This window comes from Danio aesculapii, chromosome 19 (genome assembly GCF_903798145.1).
Source record: "Danio aesculapii chromosome 19, fDanAes4.1, whole genome shotgun sequence".
NCBI classification, from domain to species: domain Eukaryota; kingdom Metazoa; phylum Chordata; class Actinopteri; order Cypriniformes; family Danionidae; genus Danio; species Danio aesculapii.
The window spans coordinates 12,361,331-12,382,452 of NC_079453.1; the positions used below are offsets into that span (position 1 = coordinate 12,361,331).

General features: G+C 36.6%; 1 long non-coding RNA gene across 1 annotated transcript; it reads right to left on the reverse strand.

The window, feature by feature from the left end:
• Positions 1-1,632: 1,632 nt before the first annotated feature.
• Positions 1,633-20,724, reverse strand: LOC130247308 (uncharacterized). Its single transcript, XR_008839524.1, has 3 exons — positions 20,590-20,724; positions 1,909-1,972; positions 1,633-1,704 (listed from the first exon to the last, which is right to left on the reverse strand). It is a non-coding gene; the product is annotated as an uncharacterized LOC130247308 (long non-coding RNA).
• Positions 20,725-21,122: the final 398 nt, after the last annotated feature.

Consider the following 21,122-nt stretch of genomic DNA (forward strand, 5'->3'; position numbering starts at 1 on the left):
TCTTGGCACACTTTGGGCCCATTAGTAGCAATTGAGCATTGTGTCAAAGCCACAGTTCATGTATTGCTACCCAATCCGACCAAAACCCATACAATCAATCTCAATAAAACCTTTTATTTAAAAAGATAATATTTAACTTTAGTTACCATAATGGTTTAATTGTTTTCTTTACAATAACATTTGTTTAAAAGTGCTCCGTGTTTTTACTGCTGAGGACACCAACCTGGACAGATTGTTGTGCGTAGATTTAATTTATCATAGTTATATATAAATATATATTTATATAGTTATTATATAAATTTTCTTAAAACAGGGATGCCCAAACTTGGTCCTGGAGGGCCGGTGTCCTGCATATTTTAGTTCCAACCCCAATTAAACACACCTGAACCAGCTAATCAAGCTCTTTCTAGGTATACTAAAACCTTCCAGGCAGGTTTGTTGAAAGAAGTTGGAGCTAAACTATTCAGGACACTGGCCCTCCAGGACACCCCTGTTTTAAAACATTTCTTCCTTTTTTTATTTTAAAGACAGTTTGTTGGAAAAAAAAAAAAGTGTATGGATACAAGTAGAGCTTACACAGCATCTAATATATATATATATATATATATATATATATATATATATATATATATATATATATATTTTTTTTTTTTTTTTATTATTATTATTATTGTGTAATATTAAATGTATTAAGTTATAATAATTTATAATGAAAGTTAGGGCAAATAATAATCTCCATCTGGGCCATTTAAAAAATTCCATAGCGTTTGGCTTTAAGAGTCTAAAATTTGATTCATAATGGTTTTAAAAAGACTTAAATTTAACTTGATGAGACTTGCAGAAACTCTGTTCTATAGTCTTTTCTCTCATATAAAAATGTTTTAACGAAGGACAGAACAGAGTAATTGACCATTTTCATGTCGTGCTGATAAAAAAAAACGCAGCATCTCTCAAACCAATAAGTACAGTCTATTTCAGTTCCTCAAAATAGCAACATGCCAACAATGCGCCCTAACACATCTCCTTTTTAGACCGGAACACCCATAAGTCCACAAAGTGGTGCAAATGGATTTGCAAAATGCAAAAATGCAAAATGTGAAAATTAGGGTTGTGCTGGTCTGAAAATAGCAACAAATCGTGCCAAACATGTCTTGCACCTTATTGCGCCAGGTGTATGATAGGGCCCATTGTCTGTTTTTATTCCTTTATGTCATTTATTTCTCATTTGCTTTATATTTCTTTATTTGATGATGTTGATACATTACATATTTCATACATATCTAACATATTTTGGTAATTCTGTACAAAATATCAGCAGCAGATTTGACCTGTCAGTGGGTGAACATGGGGTCTTTTTTAAAACTTCAACCCACTGAAAAGAAGTGTATAAAAGTGTCATAATAAATAAATTATGGTTAAATATCTCTTTTTTGATGCATGTAGGTAACGTGCCGTAGGTTTCAATCCTGCTACCACTGCACATATATTTCAAATCTGTGGGAAGCACTGATTATACACAAAAAGAGCTATTTCCAACATTCAAACAACATTTCAAAAAAGTCCCACAATTACTTACAATGTTCATCTTAAAAAATGTGCAAATTAAATATAATGAGTTGTTCTGGTTATTTCCTACCTTTTTCCAAATGTCCTCAAACTGCTCTACCCCTTCTGTGACTTTTTTCAAACATCTGTCTATTTCACCTGAGGAGAAAGAAGCAACCCTTCAGTACATGATGGGATGGGGTGAGTCCAGGCCATTTTCTAAGTCAGACACGCAAACGGCAGATCATCTTAAATAATGTAAGCTACTCGTGTAATATTCTCCGCAAACTAAACTGCATTAAGAGATCTTCCAAGAAGACCATTAAACATATATAAGCCCGTTTTTTTCTCCTGTTAACATACCTTGAAGTTTTCTTTTATCAGCCATGACTTCTTGACTATGATGTTTTCTTCATGCCTTCTTCTGCTAGAAAAGATAAAGGTGAAAATCAGAATTGCCCAAATCAGCAATCAGATTTGCTTATTCATAGTGTTATGAAATCATCTAAAAGGGTCTTAAAAATTATTAGAACTATAAGAAATAAGACTACAGATGTGCCAAATTCAGTAATAATACAACAACAAGAAAATGAGCATGATATATTGAAAATACACTTGGTCAGTTGAAATTCTTGGTTCTGGTTGGCTGGAAGGTATGCAATAAAATCGTTTAGTGCACAGGTAGTTCCAGACAGTTACATGTTGAAATAAATGTGCTTCCTTAAACATTAGTAGTAACCATATTAACTCAACTTTCAATCCTGTGTGTAGTCTTGAGGACAATTATGTGCAGCACAGTGATTTTTTTGGGAAATAGGCTCATTTTATAACTCACCAAAGTTAAACAGTGGCATTTTACCATTTTTGCATCCATGCAGCCAATTTCTGGTCTGGCAGGAGCACTTTTAGCTTAGCATAGATCATTTTAGGGCTGCATGATATTGGAAAAATCTAACATTGCGATATATATATATATATATATATATATATATATATATTATAATATATATATATATATATATATATAATATATATATATATTGCAATATTGAGTATAATTTCAGCAGATGAAATGAATAGGTCTGTTGGAAAGAATTCATAGTTTTTATATACATTGTGAGGCCTCTTCATAGATTATAATAACCATGATAGCAATGATACTATACAATTAAATACCAAGGGCGTTATTATTTTCTGTATTAAATGAGCAATAATCAGAAACACAAATATAACAATCAAATGTAAATACTGTATAGTCCTGTATATTTAAACACAAATAAAGGTAAAGTTAGAAACTTAATTTCTCAATGTGCCTGAATGTTTTAAACTGACTTGAAATCCTCACACAGGCCCTAAAACACACATAATAGCAAAAGGTTTTGGTAACTTTGTGGATGTTGCAATTACTTCACAAATCACAAGTGTTTTTGAACCTGGTCTTCATAATACCGGTTCGACTGCGATGGGACTATAGTGGATGAACATATTGCGATATCAATGCAGAAACGATATATCGTGCAGCCCTAGATTATTGAACGGATTAGCCCCAAAAATTGGACTGTTCCTTTAACCAACTAACAAACATGCTCAAAAATATTTGCAAAATGTTACATATGTGTGAGCTATTCGATATGCCTATGTCAATAAATACACTTTGGTCTCTGTTGCGCACACACTCTCTGGCTCTTCCTGGACTGATTCAATACAGTAAGAACTATCATGTCATAACTGATGAATTCAGTCAAATAACCATGGAACAAGGATGATTATTAACATAATGCTGTTTGTTAATGGATTTTAATTTCATGACACGGAGGCAAAGAACAACCCGGTGAGACACTCATTCTCATTTCTTATAGGTCTATTGTTCATTAACACTTAACAGTAAGTCGCCATTTGCTAACAGTACTTAATCAAACTAAATGGACACTGACAACTAATTGTAAAGCCTTTATTAATCTTATGCAATGTAGTTAATGTTCAAAGACTTAGGTGTTTTAGGTGGTTGATTTAAATGCATTGAATAAAGTTTACTAATGAGACCTTATTGGAAAGTATTACCTATTGAACGTTATTTTATAATTATTATTTGTTATTATCATTTAATTATTTATTACATTTTTATTTGTTTACATTTAAACTTTATATACAGTGGTCCCTCACTATAATGCGGTTCTGCTTTCGTGGATTTTTTTGTGCAATTTTACATGCTTTTTTTATACTAATGATAAAACAACTATTCCATTGATCTGTGTTATAAATGCAATTTATGTAAGATTCAAATGATTAAATAATCAAAAATCGCGGTATTTTGCGCATTTCCTATTTAATTACAGCATAGGAAGCGAGATGAGGCAGCACCAAGCTGTGCCTCACATCAAATTGAGCAATCCCGTGCAAACTGGGGTTGAGCGAGCGCTTCCGCTGTGGTGCTGTGTCCGCTTATTATAGACTGTCTGTAGTGTCCTCCTTGGTGTTTTTTGGGAGAGATTTTGAATTGCTATACCTTTTACATTCTTCCTTGGCCCAATATGTACCTGCTATGTGTTTATAAAGAATGCTGATATGATATGGAACATAGGGTTGGGCCGATAGACGATGCCATCATCCATCGACGATGGCCGATAGACACCACGATATCGCGATCCCTCCGCCCCGCCCGTCCAAATCCGCTCGCGAAAAATGCACACTGCAGCCCCGTTCACTCTAATAGGTCTTAGTTTTAAATGGCAGTTTCACCTAGCATCTCTGAACAGCCCTCCGTCCACACTACCGCAGAAAGCGCACATCACGTTACCACACACATAGACACAGACACACACTGTCATGCGCTCGAGACAGCGTGTCCAGGCAGTCAGCGGGTCAGTACACTGCTTCAATTTTTCGCTTTCATGCTTGTACTTAGTAATTTTAGCGAAAACCTCTGATGCTGTTGGTTGTGCACCTTTTTTACCAACCAAGTTTGTGGACACCATTATAACGACACAGATCACTCTGCCTATTCATGCCAGAGTCCTGAGGAAAAAGTGATTGACAAGTGGTAATTTGTGTCTTAACAAGATAACTTATCTTTATTTATTTATGATTTGGTTATGGGTAAAACAAAGACCATGCAGGTCAGGTGGTTGAAACGGTAGGCTACAAATAATTAATTCGTTATGAATTAATTAATTATTCATAAATAATTCATTCACCACCTATGACGACGATACCATCGTCCATCGCGATGTTTCATATTAGACATTGTAAGGTGCCAAATTGGTCGACATCGCCCAACCCTAATGGAAATATATTGGGTGCATATATTTGTAATATGACCCTGAAAGAGTCAGTAGCTGTTTTTATCCAAAAATGCGAATGAACTTTATGCGCAAAACTGGATTATCACATAAAAAATGGGCGAGTAAAGCAGCGTTATCATCCAACGAGTCAAAGCGAACAAAATGATCACTTCCTGATTATCTGGCACCAAATATCAACAGTAAAAACTAAATTGCTGCGGTAAAAGAAGCTGCGTGAAGTTTTTCCTAATTTAATAAATGACTTGTGCCTAAGGAGGCAATCCTGACACGCAGTGAACGTGCGGTCGCATTTGAAGGCATGAGACGCGGAGCACAGACGCTCTTGATTCTGGAGGTAATTAATAATATAAAAACACTAATTCTGAAATGGTTAAGGCATTTTAGAATGACCAAAACAACATATCAGATGTTTTACAGTGTGCTCAGCCTGCTGGTTTGTCCATTCACACAGTTTTATCATCAAATGATCTCTTATAACAAAATCACATGACTTTTTTTTAATGCACATACTGGAATTTGTTCAGTAAAAAGTTTTCCATCGTAGTTTTTTGCGCATCTTTCTTATCGAATAAAAAGTTTATGCTACTAAGTTATGCGCATTTGTTTTATGCACATTTTATGCGCATCTTGACGTTCCATTAATAGTTTATGCGCATATCTAAAATGCGCAAGCAAATAGGTGGATGCAAACCATAGCTAGTGCTCACCAGCCACAAACCTCACCACAATCACTGGTACGTGAATACATTATTTGCGTGTCTGGCGGTAATTACAGTTAAAAAAAGCGTCCAGATTTACCATGGGAGAAATTTCACACAACAGCCCTAGGATAAAAGTAACGTTTTGTAGCTATATCATATCATGATAATACAGTCCAAAATGATAAATAAATAAAAATTATCTTATCTGTCATGTCTACAACACTGTCCTTAGAATGTGATTCAATGCCATATGTCCCCATAAAAAGCTTTTTATACTGATAGTCTGTTTTATATTACAACATTTATTCCTGAACTTACTAATGTAATACTGTAATGGCACAGTGACGCCATTGCAAACACCAGAATGACTCTTGTGATCGCCGTAGGGAAGATTGCACAGCTTTATGTTGAACACAAAAATGCAAATACTCTTTTTCGCCCTTGGTAATTCTGGAAGCAGCTGAACCCAAAGACATTTCAAACCACAACAAACTAACCAAAGCTTGTTTTGCTTTTATACATAGCAGCACAACTTTCTAAAATAGATAATTTAATGTTAATACCAAAACTATTGCAATTAAAACTGTGGATGAAAATAATGATAAAGTGTTCACATGCCACTCTCTTTGATAGTCAACCTACAAATAGTGATGGATTGTCTCCAGCCATATATTTTAAAGTACAATTAATGTGGTACTTTGATGCTGAATAAATTACACACTACATCTCTACAAAATGTACAGTGTAAATATGAAACACTGTCAATTTTTATACAAACATAAATACATATTATTCGCCAGTTCTGGTTGCCTATGACACCAATAAGCCATTATCATATCGGAGAGTGGGGGAATAATTTTATTGATATCAGTGTTGCCAACTATTTCCAATGAAAAGTAGCTAAAGCCTGCCCGAAAGTAGCTAAATGTTGCCAGATGATGTCACACACTAATTTGCATATCAGTGTGACATCATCATGTAGTATCTGACAAGCATAAGTCCGTCATGTCTATGTCTCTAATATTAAAACATTACATCCAATGCACAATAAATAGGTTCTTATTAACATTTTACTTTGCGTGATGATGTCATTGCGTAATCACAACTCAAAAATACATCTTTATGTATACAAAATAATTAATGTTTTCTCAAATTGATTGGCCATCTCAGCAAAACATTATTATGTCCATTTAGATTTGTATGAAAAATACAGTTGACTATTTGTAAAATACAAACACTTTGATAAGAATTTTTTATTTTTAAATATAACACAGATAATAAACAGTTACATTCTTTTAAACAATCACAGCTTGTGTACTTATACTCTTTTTTTACTTGTGAAATTAACACATTTGTAAAAGTGACCACAATTATAGCACTATTGGAATTTATTGCTTACTAAATTACCAACAATTATACATGTTACACATATCAGTAAATTAACAGTTATGAAAAACAATCTGAGCAAGCAATTTACTCTACTGAGTCAAAGTGCCTATTAGGCAAGTGATTTCACTCGGTGGCCATCTTTGAAACGCCTCTTGGGCAGTATGCTCAAGCATTCGGTCTGAATGGGGAAACATCAAATTCTCCAAAACTGTTTGCCACGCTTACGATACATGTCATATTATGAATACCAATAAAATTGTATACAATTGACTATTTAGTTTTATTTCGAAATGTTTGTATCACACAAATCTGCAGAAACTCACATCTGTTCCGAGTCCCTTCCCCGGAGTACTTCATTCGCCGTATTGACAGTTACACTTTTCCCCATTCAAAAGTATAAGAGTGGCATATCTTGTGTATTCTATAGTCTTTGGCTGAGTCAAAAAGCATAGAATCACCAAGAGGCGACACTCTAGTGCGATTTGGGAAACAGGCACTAGATAGCGCGGGCAGCCATTTTGGATTGAAAACTCCAATAGAACAACAGCATATTATAAGTCTGTAAATAAACTATTAAAAGTGCTGATGATTGTGATCGTAAGTGTTGTATTGTCGTCTTTCAGGTTTTATCTCAGCTTTAATGTGCTTTTTAAATAAATAATAAATAAAAAACAAGCAGCTGCTTGCCCTCGTGACAGCAATAAGACTCAATGGACAGCCGACCGCTTTCACTCCCAAAATGGCGGAATCGCGGGGCTGTTGCTGGGCACTGCTGTTGTAATGGAACGTTCTATTGAGTGTCGCCTCTGGGTCATTTTAAGCTCTTTGGCTGAGTGAAGCCTGCAGCCCCTGTTTTTTGAGTCACTTTTTAAAAATTGCTAAAAGTAGCTAAATGAATGTTAAAAATTGCTAAATTTGTTGCTAGGTGCTTTTTGAAAAAAAAAGTTGCAAGGGTAGTATGAAAAGTTGCAAAATCTAGCAACAAAATCACAAGTTGGCAACACTGATTGATATGTCTTGATAGTAAAACAAATGTCTGAATAGAGTATTTTAGAGATGAAAAGGGTTTTTTCAAGCATCAAAACAAGCAGCTTCACATTTGTGTACAAAAGAATGTGACATTAGAGTGCTTTTATGTACTTTAATAGGTCAGAGTATGCATGTTGTTCATTTTACATAAATGTATGTCTGTTTTGCTGAATGTTGATGTATTATGTCACCCATATTTTACATTTTATTTTCCCAAAGGTTAATTGAAACATTTATGCAGTCCCTTACAGTGTTACATTGCATTACATGTCTGTGCGAATGTTTTTATTTCATTGTTTTCATTTCATTGTATTAGATTTTTGCGTGCTGGTATTATCACAGTAGTAAAAAAAGGGAAAAAAATGTGAATGGAAGAGGAGTAGAAAGGAAAATGAGAAATAACTATTTGGGGGGAAAAAGAAATGTCTTTAAAGGAAATATTATTAGAATGATTGTATTAAATGCATTTTGCAAATGAAAGTAGGCCTGTCACGATAACGAATTTTTGTTGAGCGATATATTGTCACAGAAATTGTTGCGATAAGTGATAATATTGTCATTTTGAGTTCATTTTATGCTAGTGATTATTGAACGATTAAATAACAGCATAAATACGTAAATGGCCATAAACCCTTTCAAGAGACTAATGCTTTTCATTCTTAATGTTTTTTAGATTCTGTAATTTGATGTAAAAAATTATGTAAATGTCCTTTATATATATCCTATTAATGTCCTATTAATTAGGTGTCCAATTATTAACTGTAAATGTCCTTGTAAAATGGCTTTAACATTATCGGTGAATTTGTAAATATATACTACAACACCAAAAATGATTGAGGTCATGTACAAATATTGCATGACAAGTCGATACAATGATTACTGTGACAGGCCTAATTGAAAGAGATGATACAATATTTATAAAAAATAAAGTAGTCTCTTTAATTTCATTGTTTATGCTTTTATCATGAATATACATTTTTCAAAGCTATGGCGAAATTGAATTCTGCCATTTTTCAAAATGCATCTCTGTTCTCACTGGGATACTGAGCTTAGTTTTGGACAGAAGATGGCGCTCTATGCTTTACAGACAGCCTAACTCTGTTTGCATCCAATGCATTACCATGTGAACCTAAAACAATCATTAATGAAGTTAGCAAAGGTTAAGCGAATTACAATTCTAATATTACCAACGATAAGTCACATTGGATTGTCATGCCCATTTGCAAAGCATAGCAAGCGATATCATCATGCGATTTAAAATATTATTTTTAAATACTGACAGCTGTTTGCATAGCTTCTCTCTGAAATACGGCTCAATGTTGCTAATGTTAAACCTAAAAACACTTGCAAATACCAAATATAATGACGTTTTGACTCAAAACGTGACACTTCATTGTCTGCGCCAATGGCCTAGTGGTTAAGTGAGCTGACATATAGCACCCATGGCACTCACAGTGACCCAAGTTCTGATCTTGGCCCGAGATCCTTCCCCTCTGTCTGCTCTCAATGCTTTTCTACCTCAATAAAAAGTGAAAAAACCCTGAATAATAATAATAATAATAATCACTTCATAGCTTCAGTCGTGTGTTTGAAGTCTTTTTTTTTTGTGAAATGTGTCTTCTTACACAGAATAAAGCATGCAACATATTTCATAATAGCATTCTTATAAGAAGTGAAAAAGCCGTTGCATCATCACATACTTTTTTTATCAGGAAATGTGAATGTGAAATGGGTCTTCTTAAACAGAATAAACTGTGTAACAATTTACATAAGCTCATTCTAATAAGCAGTGACAAAGGCACATACTTTTCTAACAGGAAATTTATAAGAAGAACTCCGATAAACATTTGTTGTTGTGGTCATGTGTTTATCAATTGCATAGAATCAAATGAAAGCAGTTAAATCTTCTGTATATCATTAGACTGGTATTCTGTGGGTTTACTCAGGACATATTTGGTTGTTCTGTGCAGGGGCGTAGCAACCCGGGGGGGACACATCCCCCTCACTTTTAGAGCCAGACCATTTAGAAACAAGCGATTAATAATTATATGAATGTATGATTCCCCCCCACTTTTAAAATATCTGCAACGCCCCTGGTTCTGTGCGACTGGTGGAAGAAATTTACTGCTGATCACATAGTCTCGGATTCAGACGGTCACACCATGCAGCGCCCAGAGATATTTGGCTAAACGCCTGATGCATATGGCACACTTTCTGGAAACACTTTAGCTTGGTTTACATGTACAGAATTTCAACGAGTCAAGTGTGTGCAGAAATCTTTATCAGCTCGCCTAGAAACAAGTTTGAGCGGATAAAAAGCTGCGATGTTTATATTGAGAGCTCTGTTATCAGCAGGACACTGGTGAATGAAACTTAAGCAACGACAGAGCGTTCAGCAGTCAAACAGTCAGACAAGAAGAAACTTTTCTTAGCAGAGAGCAGGTAAACAGAGTGAATAAATATCTGGAGTGATTGGGTGTAGAATAACACGGGACTGAAGTAACAGACCTGCGCAGACCTCTATATGCTCTAGGTTTGGGTCCATATAAGATGCTTCTCAGTCTAGAGGACGCTCGGCCTGTTAGTGACCACTGATCTAGGCTTACTTTGAGTTTTTTTGCAAGAAAATCAGCAGTCCGAGTCTGTCTAAATTTACGTTAAGTGTCTGTTAAAACACTGACGGCAATGTGCTGTGTTTTGGCCCCGTCTGCGGTTTTTCGCTTTATCTCCTTCACTTGCCATGCGGAAACATCGACTAGTGAAGAAACACCAGATTTACATACTAATTAGTGATTTGACAGGTCCTCGCAAGGTGCAATGCATGTGAAAGGTAATCTGAAGTAGGGGTGCACCGATCCCGATACTTCGATCAGATATTGGTATTGGTATTTTTGCTGGATCGGGTATCGGCCAGCTGGTACCGATCCAAATTCGATTTTGTGCGTGCGCTATATTCCGTGTAATTTATAAGCCAACAAAAGCCACGAAGGTAGCCTATTATAAGGCATTAGAAAATTGTCATGCATGCCTACTATTTCCCAAATGTTCTGAAGCCATTCTATAGTTTAATGTGAAGTACACATGAATATTCAAGTTCTTAAAATTCATGTTCAGCTCAGCGCTTCCCGCCACTGTGCCTGTCAATCATTCTCCATTCATTCACAATTCAAGCTGGGTGTCGCGTTCATGACAACACGAAACACTTTCTCCAAGACTATTTGTTCCTATTAATATAAATAATCAGTGGAGAAATGCATTTAGTTTTACATTAAATGGGCTCATTTTGACCTTCAACAAGGAGTTCATTGCTGTTTCTAAATCATGTTGCGCTGTGTCTGTTAGATAAGCAGATCACCTTTGCAACACTGGAGTAGAAAGGATTAATACCTGCTCTTCACACACACAGTAGGCCTACCTGAAATTTTAAAACTTGAAAAGGCTCAGTAATACATTAGACAGATTCTCAATGCACTGATTTCTTCCCTTTGTGCTGCTCAGTTTTAAAAGTGTCAGCAGATACCGGAGGGCTGTGCGCTGTGTCTCAGCATCAAGCGCTTCATTGACGCATACGGCTGCGCAGACGTGACGTGCGCAGCTCAGTAAATTATTCTGTAAGTTACTGTTCTCTCATCCTGAGTTTATTCGAGGAGAATACTTTAAGTGCTGCGAATAGTTTGTAAAGCCTGGCTCATTGTGGTCAAAGTAGTTGATTAAATTAGTAAAAGTGAAATTATTCGCTTAATATGGGCTACTCTGAAATTTCGAATACTTCACTGTAAATTAATTTAGGTAACCTACAGATTTCAAAGAAAAATCTTTATATTAAAAAAGTAAACATAAGCTGGACCACAACAGATCAACGTCGTAACGAATGCTCAAGTAATGGAGCCTAATTTACAGTAAGCATCATGTTTTTAGCTAGATTGTGCCGTCTGTCATATCCAGATGCAGGCCTATAGAGTTTGTTATCGGGATCGGATCCAAAAAATGTTATCCCTAATCGGAAGCGTTCAAAGGTGGAACTTTTTTGTAATGTAATAATGTAATGCTTGTATTTATATTGCACATTATACACCCAAAGTGCTTCACAATCATGAGAGGGGGTCTCCCCACGCCACCACCAGTGTGCGGCATTTACTTGGATGATGCAACAGCAGCCACAGGACAGTGGCGCCAGTACGCTGACCACACACCATCTATAGGTGGAGTGGAGAGACACTGATATAGCCAATTTGGTGGATGGGGATGATTGGGAGGCCATGATGGGTAAGGGCCAATAGAGGGAATTTGGCTAGGACACCAGGATTACACGCCTTCTCTTTACGAGGAGTGCCATAGGATTTTTAATGACCACAGAGATTCAAGACCTCGGTTTAACATCTCATCTGGAAGATGGCACTCACTGACAGTATAGTGTCCCCTTCACTTTTACTGGGGCATTAGAACTCACACAGACCGCAGGTTGAGCGCCCCCTGCTGGCCTTACTAACACCACTTCCAACAGCAACCTAGTTTTCCCATGTGGTCTAACCAGGCTCAGCCTTGCTTAGCTTCAGTGAGTAACCGGTCTTGCGCTGCAAGATGATATGGCTATGGCAATATTAATAATGCATACTCTGAACCGCGGATCACAGGGTGCACCGAACAATTGGAGGACAACGAGACAATTTGTTTGTACCCCTAGTGGATACTATACGACAAAACAAAGCTTTTATAGAACAAAGAAAACTTTCACTCAGTCATCTCAGTCAGCCTGATCTTTATGTAAAATGGCTCTTCAAAATAATGAATGAATCTCAGAACAAAGTCTACTTGCATCTCCAACTGATTACCTTTATGTTTTGCTTACAGATCATTTAGAATATTGATGCCTCGTTGTAAACTTTTATAGGCGTTTGTTAATGAATGATGTGTGGTTGCCTGGTGGACTTTTATTCTGAAGACATTTCCAGGCCCATAAACATGGCACGGCACAAAAAATATGTGAATGGTTGGTTAACCTGTCAGACAAATAACATAGTGGCTGGTCCTTGACCAATAAACTTTAAAAGCGAGTGACCAAAGGCGTTAGTCCAAGGACTGACTTTGCAAGACTACTGATCATATCACTTTACATGACTAATGTGCAAGACATTAGCAATGTTTCCATCCAAAAATGCGAATTAAATTTATGTGCATAACTGGAATATCGCATATAAGACATGCGAGTAAAGCAGTGTTTTCATCCAAGTAGTCAAAGAGAACAAAATCGTCACTTCCTGATAGGGGTGTTAATTGTTTCTTTCGGTGCACCGCGAAGCAGACGCGGACAATTCAGCATCGGTTCAGTAATAATCACAACCGGTTATTATGTACTGACGTCATTTATATCATATGCGCTCTGTTGCGAGGGAGGCGAGTGCGGGTATTTACAACACTACAGGCGCCAACTATTAAAAATTTCACTGTGTGTGTTTTCTGGAAAGTCTTTCACTGGCACTTACAGCAGAAGCCCCTATTTCTCTGCGATTGAGGGAATGAAAGTACTCCATTTCTCTCTCTCTCTCACTGTGGCCCATTTCACCTGCTGGCGTGACTTCTCCTCTCGGCTGCTGCGTGACTTTTTATCCCTTCTCTTTTCTTCTCGGCTGTATGCATTCCCGCGGCTGTACCTGTGCATTGTTGCGGGACCCGACCAGATTTCATGCGGAGAGGGAATAAATTTCCGAATAAAGCGCGGAAGCAGTCATAACTCTGGTGTGATTTTAACAGGAGTGGGCGGTCTCACAATTTTGCACCCGAGCGAGCGAGCAAGCAAGCAAGCGCGGGGCGTGTGTGTGTGTGTGTGTGTGTGTGTGTGTGTGTGTGCGCGCGTGCGTGTTTGTTTGGTGCCGTCTATGTTTGTGTATGTGTGTGAATGAGAGACAGTGTGGTGCTGTGTGTCCATGTGTGTGTGTGTGTGTGTGTGTGTGTTTATACAGACAGCTTGTTATAGCCACCCCCCAAAATACAACACTGTGTATGGAAAGCATCGTTAATGCACCGTTATGCACCGAAATATTGAATTGAACCGAATCGATGGCATGATAATCGTAACTGAACCAAACCGTGAGACTAGTATAGGTCCACACCTCTACTTCCTGATAATCTGCCGCAAAATATCAACAGTTAAAACAGAATTTGCTGCAGTAGAAGCTGCGTCAATTTTTTACATTATTTAATAAATGACTTTGACACGCATGAAAAAAGTCTTGGGAGTGTTTGAAGCCGCAAGACGCAGAGCCCAGATGCTCTTGACAATTCTAGAGGTCATTAATAATATAATAACACTAATACTGAAATGGTTAAGATGTTTTAGAATGACCAAAACAACATTTCAGATGTTTTACAATGTGCTCAGCCAGCTGGTTTGTCCATTCACACACAGTTTTATCATCACATGATCTTTATAACAAAAATCACATGACTTTTTTAATTCACATACTGGAATTTGTTCGGTAAATGTGTTTCCATTGTAGTTTATGTGCATATTTTCTAATCAAATAAAAAGTTTATTCTACTCCATTGTGCTCATTCGTTTTTTATGCACATTTTCAAAATGTATGCGCATCTTGGTGTTTCCATCCACCTATTTTTATGTGCATCTCTAAACTGTGCATAAAAATAGGTGGATGGAAACGTAGCTAATCTGAGCTGTTACAAAAATCGCAAATGTAATTTTATTTCAATTTAGCATTCAGCCCAGCCATGTTGGTCAATCAGAGACGAGAAAACAGTGAGCATGTTTTTGTGTGTACAAACTGCAGTTTTGAAATTACCCATGATCGTTTGGACTTGCCCGTAGTTTGCTACGAGAAAATAACACACAAAAAGAAATCCCTGCCCCTACTCAATATTCAGTTTCAATAGGAAGTACATTAACATACTGAAATAAAGTCTCAGCATCTCACACAGACTTTAAAGCCCATGTTGGGGTGCAAACAAGCATGCCGGTGTGAAACATAAGGATGTGTGATCTCAGTCTAAGCTTAGAAAACTCGTTATTCTACACTTCGCACATCCCACATACTCAAGAATCGTAATAATGCAGGCAAGGTTATTACAAATTCAGAAATCTCAACAGTTTTCCTCAAGCAGCAAGTAGAAAAATCTTGTATGTTAAACGGAGGTTCTATCAAGATGCCAGATTGCACATCTTTGTTTTGTTCTGTAAATACAAAAGCTCTTGATGGTAAAGGTACATGACAGCAAAAAGCATACTTTGAAGTCTACATGCATTAATGATTAAATAGCCCCTTCTGAAGGACCTTCACACATAAATCCCTCTTGTACTGCACTGTCAAAGTGAAAACTGGTTGCAATGCATACAGAAGAGACTTGATTTTTAAAAAAGAATATTAGTTGTCTTTTGTCTTAACCCACTTCCTGCCAGTGAAAGGCAATTCAAAAGACAATATGCTGTTAAATTCAAGTAATTTTATATAGAGCTGGGCGAAAATATCGGTATCGATATTTATTTACTGAACACCATTGTCAATATTGATAAAAAAAGTTTCAGTATAAAGCCTGTAGTTTTTATAAAATGTGGCTGCTAAGCGCGTGCCTTGGAAGCAATGCCAATAGGCTTAGGGTGTAAGTTGTCATTTCCATGTGTATGAGAGCAACACAAGCGGCGCACATGTGACGTGTATGCATTTTCCAGGCGCTCCTTGTTGAAAACATCTCAACTTTTCCGAATGCCGCGAGCGCACCGCGATTCATGCGAGTAGGACTAAGCAATCTGCTTCACTATTTGTATGGACTATACACAATCAGTAATAACGTCAGACTAATTACCTCAAACACAGCGCATCTAAACAATGCAGTGCTTTTTACTTTTCTCCATAAACTTGCATCGGAGCTGCAGCAATGTTTGGCCGTTTGTCATCCTCTGAGAAAACACTTGATGGTCACTTAGTTACGAGAGACGGCAGGTGTTTTAGCATAGTGGTAATGTAATCTTTCAACTTCACAATTTGTAATGTTGCAGTATGTATTTATATAAAGATGGTTAGTTCTTTTGCTTAAAAGCTCAGAATTGACTCATAATTTGCTTTGTTTACAAAGTTTGAAGTTTACTGTATCATTATTATTCATCTACCGTAAAGCTTGCTTTTATTGTTCAGCATTTGCACTTTACCATTGCAAACACTTTGCAACATTTTTAAGTTTAACAGTCTGTTTAACACTTACGTTTATTTTATTATAAAGAGCTCAGATATTTTGTAAATATTTTTGTTTTTGATTATAAAAACTATTTGCCTTAGTAAGGTTGGTAAATTAAAATAAAGTGGTTAAATAACAAACATCCTAATATTCCTAAATGTATTGCTAATAATTTTCAACAATTATCAATATTGAATGATATGAAACATGATAGTGATAATTTTTGCAATATCGCCCAGCCCTCATTTCATATACATAGAAAGCATACTAAATGCAAGTAAAATATCCACTACTTTCATGTTTTAAATAATATGGTGTAAATAAAATGTTAAACGTGTGAAATACTGCTTGTGCCATATCCAGCATACAGATGTTTTTATCTATAAATTAAACATACTTACACAAACCTTCACTTAACAGTTTTTAGCATGCTCAGCTGGCAGATACACATATTTAAGAGGTTGTGAGTGAGTGACAGTGAAAGCGTGGATCGCAGGGCCCGAAATTTTATCTGTGCGACCTCAAAATATATTTGGGAGCATTTGGGCGAGTGCATAAAATTGGTGCCGTGCGACCAGTTTTCACAGCAAAATGTTCACCACATGCGCCGACATAGGAGACACTACGTGAATGTTTTTCCAGCATTTACACTTTTCAAAGAGTGGATAAAAGACTTTCAGTGGTTAAAGTCCGCTATGAAAATGACTATAGCATTCACCGTAAAGCCAACGGGATGGAGATTTCAGGTAACTAACAGTGTTTGCCACTGAATCTACGCATTTTAAGCACGAGATGTTTTATTTAATCCTTCATTTAATCGCCACGATGCTGTCAGTCGTGCCACTGACACCACGTTCACCATAAAGAGCATGCATTCACTGAGATGAAACTAATATTGCAGCTCATGAAAAGACCGTTATTACTATTAAGATGACGTATGCAAATGATAAGCTATGTCAGTAGCATCTGTACAATATCAGACACCACCTGTAAGAACAGCACAGTTATTATCGCAGTTCATCTCATTTACGTCAAGCAGTGCGTGCAGGACCGGTGAGCACATGCAGATTTTTGTTTGTTAGTTTGTTTGTCATTAGTGTTAATTTCAAATGCAATGCATTTGTTAATATAAAACGTGTAGTAACTGTGCTCATAACTATTGGTGGATGTGACTAAATTTTGTCTGGTGTGACTACATTTTTAAAGTTAGGAGCACCAGTGCTACCAAGAAAAAAGGTTAATTTCGAGCCCTGGGTCGAATCTCTTGGTTTCAACTTTCATATTAAAATGCTGCTTCTTGTCAAAATTCAGATCAGGTGACTGTTTACATATTCGTTATTCAACACGGGCAGCATTTAAAACTCCATGGCTGTCTGTAGCGCAAAAGTGTACTCGCCTGTCTCTAAAAGTTTGGATCTCAGAGAATGCACTGCCCTTATAGAGGTATAAATAAACAAAAACATAATGACACATACATCATACACACACAGACACACAAAAAAAATTATCTAATTTTGCATCTATGAAAAATAGGAAATAGGAAACCGGAGCACCTGGAGGAAACCCAGGGAGAACATGCAAACTCCACACAAACTGTATAGAACATAATTTTCTAACGGCTGTGTAGTACATTTAAGTTCAAATGCAGTACCTACTGAGCAGTAGGCAGTTTCGGACGCAGCCCGTATGATACTTTTAACACCATTTGAAGACATACCTGTCAACATTGGGATGTAAAAATAAGGGATATGCCCACCATAATAAGGATCTAAAAAATCCCCAAAGTAGTAAATCTGTTCTCCTGGAGCTGTTTCATTGTAAATAAACACAGTTAAACGATCACTTATATGATTTATTATTATTATTATTTACAAAACAAAAAATAAATAGTACACATTAGCAACAAATAAATTAGCAAACAGCTCAGCTTATTAAAATTAATAGCTATTATAGAGTAATAGAATCAAGTTATCAAACCTCAATCTTTTCTTTACTGTATAACTTACACATTATGATTAAAGAGCAATGGATGAATCTCTTATTTATTTAGATTTATCATTTGATTACATTAAATAACAGTGGTGTCACTTTAAAAATGCACACATCTAACCTAATAATGAAAGCAGTGAATTGCTTTCCTAATTGTTTATGCTCATTTAGGACAAAATTGGTTCCGTTTGAAAAAAACCCACCATGATCGACATTTTTAGATGTTATTATTATTAAAAATGTGTATTTGTCTGTTCAAACACACACCCAAAACCCAGACTCTGCTTTAAATCTGTTTTAAATCTATAGAATCCGTTTGGGAAACAGCATCTATTTATCACTATGGAGCATGTCAGCTGACAGTCACGACCACTATATAGGATTGCATAGGAGGGGTGACGGCACCTCAAATGAAAAGGAAAGGGAACACCACCATTTTATTTTTCAAAGTGTTTTCATGGCTAAATAAAATGAAAGCACAGAACAGACTCAAATTTGAGAGCAAGGGGCGGCCCCTGGTGGTTAGACAGTATGGGTTGGAAATGCTTTGAGACATGATTTACTTCATATGCAAGTGAATTTATTAAGAGTGGTAATTCCGAAATAAAGACGTTATTCTCTATGTGCAACCAAACCAACACTGATGAAAGCAATGTAGTTTAATCAAAAAGCAAACTGACGCATCTCCGCGTGTGTGCAGAGAACCCGCGCGCCTCTCGCACGCGCTGGTCTTCTCCCGGTGCGAGTCCCGGTAGTTAGCATTCATGGCAAAAAAACTTGCTGCTCATGCACTGTAAAACCGGCATAACAGCCTTTTTTTGTTTTGCAAGTCCACAAAACTAAAGTTTAAACAATATGATGGTGATCCTACTAAGCATGCCTCCTGATAGAATTTTTTTGTATGAAGCAAAATGGAGGGATGACGAGTCAGGGAGGTAAGACCTAATAAACCTAATTCTCTGCCAAGTGTCATGTCTAAGACAACATATAATTCTATAAAAACATCTTTTTTTGTATTCTATTGAATTGTCTATAGAATTTCATTCAAATTAAATTAATATTCATGAAAAAGATTTCTTAAATGATCTTAGCATATCACTCCAGTTGTGTCTTAACATTGTTTTCAAGTTACACTTTGATTATTTAGAATAATAATTGTATAATAACAATGATACTTTTATTTATAATAAATATTTGCTTTGTATTATATATATATTTATTTTTTCAGGGGGGAGGGGGGGGGGGGTGCGTGCCCCAGTACAGCTTTATGTCTAGCAATGCTCCTGGATGCTGGATCAAGATCGTGTGGGGGGGTCAATTCGAGAACTTTTTTAAAATAATCTTAGCCTTTACATAGATTCTCTGATATTTCTTTTTAAAAATATATTTTATATATTATATTTTATTTTATATTTGTATTATTTAGTTTGTATTATTCTTTTTTTTGCAATTTGTTTTTAAAATAGCAATGTAGTTATGGCAGAAAATATATTATATTATACGAAAATGTGCAGCATTTATGAAAAAATGAAAGGGCTCTTCACCTTAAATTTGTTTCAGATAATTTTGTTAAAAAAATCGTGACTAAATCGTGAATAGTGAGATTAGTATCGGATCGAATCGTGAGTCAGGTGAATCAATACATCCCTAAACTGTAAATTTTGATGCCTAAAAACACCATTTCGATTTTGACATGCTTGATTTTGTAACTAAACAAATACAAACAAACATGTCAAATTAATCAAGAAACAGCGAATGAAGAATCGAGATTTACTTGTGTTTTATCAGACACGTTCCCAGCTACAGTGCCAACGATCCAAACACAGCCGAGCAAGAAGCACAAGCTTGTGTGAAGAATGGCAATATTTCATGCATCCAAGCACTGCAGTTAGTACTGAATCAGAAACACAACATTGTATATGAAATGTGCTATTAAATCACCAGCAGTCCTGATCCCAACATAAAGAAACAATAAACATGACAGCTGCACGTCAATCAAAATTCCCCGACACGGGCGCGCGCATCCATTGAGTTCTCGCAACAATATAACGAGTGCAAAACACAACAGCTAGCAGATCCTCCATATGATCTCTTAACAGTTTAAAGTAAACCCCTAGTCCAGATGATAACAGCTCGTTTATGAATTTGAAATATTGCTAATGTTTCCCCAATGTGAAAGCACAATCTCTCAGTGTGTTTGCATGCATGTGGCTTCTTTTATGTTCTCCCATCCAACTTAACTCGCATGAGCGGTACTTTTTACGCATGTCGAGACACTTGTGTGATGATATTACCACTTTGGAGGAGTTAAAAACGCTCTGTTCCAGCATGCGGCTCGTGAGCCTGTAGACCTGCTCGAGCTTTTTTTTGGCTGGAATACAAATTGGAAAGGAAAAGAAAAAAGCAGCACGTAATTGAAGTGACGCTCGCACGCCGTGAGGATGTTGTACCTGATTTTCCTGAGTTTCACCTGGCCTCTTAATATCCCCTTCAGCTTCGCCACGATTCCTCCAACTTTTCACGGTATATTTTTTATTATTTCCTATTATTTCTATTCGTCAAACAATCACTTCTCGCATCAAAGATGGCCGCCAGGAACACCTCCTCCGCTGGTGCGCTGGAGGCGCGTAGACCCGCCTACTCGAAACGCTCTCGCCTCTCGTTGGATAAGAAGAGCTGTCCATCATCCAGCAGTAGTTGACAGCTTCCGCGCACAGAGAGTTATGGTTGGTGGGGTTAAAGGTGTACCGGGATGTCTTGAAAATGTCCAACCTACGGTGTGACCAATGTTTGTAAAATTCTCCATGTCATTTTTGCTAAAATTTTATTGAGGACACTGAACATATATATTTTTATTGGCAGTTTTGGTAAGTCGTTTTGGAAAGCAGTGCGAGACTGGATGACAATAAAGAAGGTGGGTGCTTAAGGTTTGACTTTAACATTCAGTGACGGTTCTAGTTTAAATGGCACCCTGGGCGAACCA